Here is a 3,528-nt window from a genome sequence, read left to right on the forward strand (position 1 = left end):
TTCCATCAACGAAAGAATCACCCTTCTCTTCTGATGACTCCTTCTCCATGCACAATGATTTATCTTGCCTATACCATGCATAAGTAGAACAAATTAACTGTAAACTTTCGTACTCCACTTAATGAGTCATGGTCTCCACTATAATATGTTTGATTACTAGCAACCCAAGATTAATTTGAACACAACTTCGGGTATATTTTCCTCTATCTGTAAGTTTAGTGGCCAAGTCTACTTTCACCGGAACCCCTATTGCAGAAGCAATTTGCAGCATTGCTTATTCCTGATAGCACCAAATCGGAAGTCTCGAGACTCGAATCCATACTAGCATTTATCCGAAGGATTGTTCGCATGGCCTAAAATCTACGTCCCATGGCTTTACTGTGACATAGTGACCATCTATCAACCACGGACCACCAAGCATGACTTTCTCACGACCTATAGCAATATTAAATTTAACCGAAAAATACCCAAACCCCACATCCAGTCAATTAAATCCTCTTTTGATGCGCCATACTATCTAAAGCTTATGCATAAGAGCCATGTAGTCATAATGCTTATCTAGCACCTTGATCATGATGGCTTCCTTATATGGTTTAGCTAGACAGGTCTTTACCTCTTTTGTTAAACTGGCAATTAGTGGACGAGAATCACCTACTTACTTGTTACCGTGGCAATACCATCCCCAGATAAAGACCCTAATAATACAAATGCCTTAGACTTCTCTGCACCAATGACCTTATCTCTAAAAGAGATCTTGGATGGCTTTTCTAAACCCTCTCAGAAAGAACCTTCCTTGACACCGGATACACACTCTCCCATGCTCTCTCCCTTATTTTTTCGAATGGCATGGCCATCTTTCTCACGGTGTTTCACCCTCAAACGCTCGTCCCCACTCTCTCCTAAAGTACGTACTCTTTCTCTGCTTCTCCTAAAGTAATATAGTAATTTTTTCTAGTACTTTTTTTTAATACGCTATAAATTTTCATTATTATTATTACGTATGGTTAATTTTTATTTAATTTGCTCTACCTAATAGGATTAATAATTCATATTATAAAAAGATAACAATAATAAACATGATATACAAGAATAACAATGATACAATTGTATAATATCACCAAAAAAACAAAAAATAAAAAACAATCATAAATAAAAATTTTCATTTTCATATTTAAATTTTTTCTTAAATTTTTTGGTTTGACATGTGAATTTGTCACTCTATTTGATAATCACGTTCATTTGATATACATAATAGCTCTATCTGCTCATAAACCGGGGTAACCAACAATAAATTTAAAAGGCTAAATTTTATTGAGGGTAAACAATGATAGGAGTGTAATGGTTTATGTTTTGAAAGAGCTTGAACATAACTGCGACAGAGTATAGCGGATTATGCGAAAATGAGTAAACCGCAATAAGAATGTAATGGTTTACATGGATATATAAATGCACACATATGTAATGACTTTTAATGGTTGTATTCATGTAATTTTGAGATCTACTTAATTTATGTAAATTGCATTAAAGATTATATAAAAATTCAAAAAATAACAAAATTACGGACAATTTATTTTATTTCGTATTATCTATTAACAGAAAGATATATATGTCCACCGTTTACTGTTATGGATATCCTAATTTTTTTTTTAAAATCAGTTATAACATAAAAATTTCATGTTGTACAAAGATAAAGAGATTCTATTAGATTTAATTGAATGTTGACACTTGGCACGATGTCCTTGGATAGGGAGGAGCTTGGCAGAAGTTGGTTCAGATTCTGTTATGGCTGGTTCGAAAAGTATGCAACCCCACAACGGGAGGGATAGTTATGTTAAGCTCCGTATGAGTTAGGCATATGGACTTTGTTTGGATAACTAATTATGGGTCTATCTTTAACACATCAATTTCTCAATCACTTTAGCCATAATCAATTACTCGACAAGTAATGCTTCAGCAACCAAATTGACTTGGCAAGTAGGAAGAAGAAGAAAATTTCTCAATCACTTTAGCCATAATCAATTACTCAACTAGTAATGCTTCAGCAACCAAATTGACTTGGCAATAATAATAATAATAATAAGAGTAAAATATCATTTTTATCCTCAACGTTTGGGGTAAGTCTTATTTGTGTCCCTAACGTTTAAATCGTCTTTTTTGTATCCATAACATTTATAAAAGTGATTCAATGTTATCCTATTATCAATTATACTAACAAATCAGATTATATTTTTCAATTATCATCACTTGAATGTATTCATTCTCAATTAGGTCTCACTTAGATGTATTCGATTTTAATATTATACCCACTATTTGTGTTTAGATTCAATTATGTCTAGTGAATTATGTAAATTTTGTAGGAATTAGTTTCAACTTTTGATAAGCTATTTTTCGGAGTGGATCATCGATTCTATCCCACACATTTGTATTCTAACTTCAAGAAAAGATTTTTAAAACTCAAACTAAAGTGTTCATGATGTGTAATTGACGATAGGATAACATTGAATCACTTTTACAAACGTTAGGAATACAAATAGGACGATTTAAACGTTAGGGACACAAATAGGATTTACCCCAAATATTGGGGACAAAAATAATACTTTACTCTAATAATAATAATAATAATAATAATAATAATAATAATAATAAATTTTTGGTGTAATTTGATAAATGTACCATGAATGAATAGTCTCTACAATCTTTAACTTTAGGATTTAATTAATTTATGTCCTAAAGATATATTTTTAAAATATAATAATAATAATAATTTTTTAAATATTTTTGATATATTAAATATATTGAAAATATAAAAAAGTTAATTTTTATAAAATATTTTTTATAATATGTTTAACCTATATTCTTATGACCTAAGTTAGCAAAATTCTTATTTTTATTTTTTAATACTTTTATGAGAATTTAATTATTTTTATAAAACTATTAATGCTTTCCTTAAATAGCCTCTAAAATATGGTTGATGTTGTAAGTGCAAGCATTTTTCTAAATATATCCAACTAAATGGACACAAGTCCAATAAAAAATAATATCCCCTAGGTATTTTATTGTTTTGTATAGATATAGCGAGTTAGTTTGTCTTATTTCGATATAAAAATAATATAGAACAATAAAAGTTCAATGATTCTGTTGTAAAATAAATAAAGAAGATATATAAAATATAGAAGTGTAAATAGAAGACTCTAATATTAATACTTATCAAAATAATAATCTCAATATAATAAAAATAGTTTATATATATCTATAACGTAAAAGAGACAGAAGTATTGGCAGTATGCAAGAAGAGTATTATATTAAAAAAAAGAGAGAGAAATGTTTTATTGTTGTGTGTAATAGTTTCTCAGTTGCTTTTCTATTTATAGGCGAAAGAAGATTTACATTTTCAAATTTCTTTAATGCATTCATCGTTGAGAGCATGAGCCGCCCATAATAAATGGCATCCACATACTCATTCTTATCACAACACTCCCTCTTGGATGCCCATTTAGGATTATGCCTCGTTAAAACCTTACTAAAGAA

The sequence above is a fragment of the Arachis hypogaea genome, chromosome 10 (assembly GCF_003086295.3).
Source record: "Arachis hypogaea cultivar Tifrunner chromosome 10, arahy.Tifrunner.gnm2.J5K5, whole genome shotgun sequence".
Classification (NCBI taxonomy): Eukaryota; Viridiplantae; Streptophyta; class Magnoliopsida; order Fabales; family Fabaceae; genus Arachis; species Arachis hypogaea.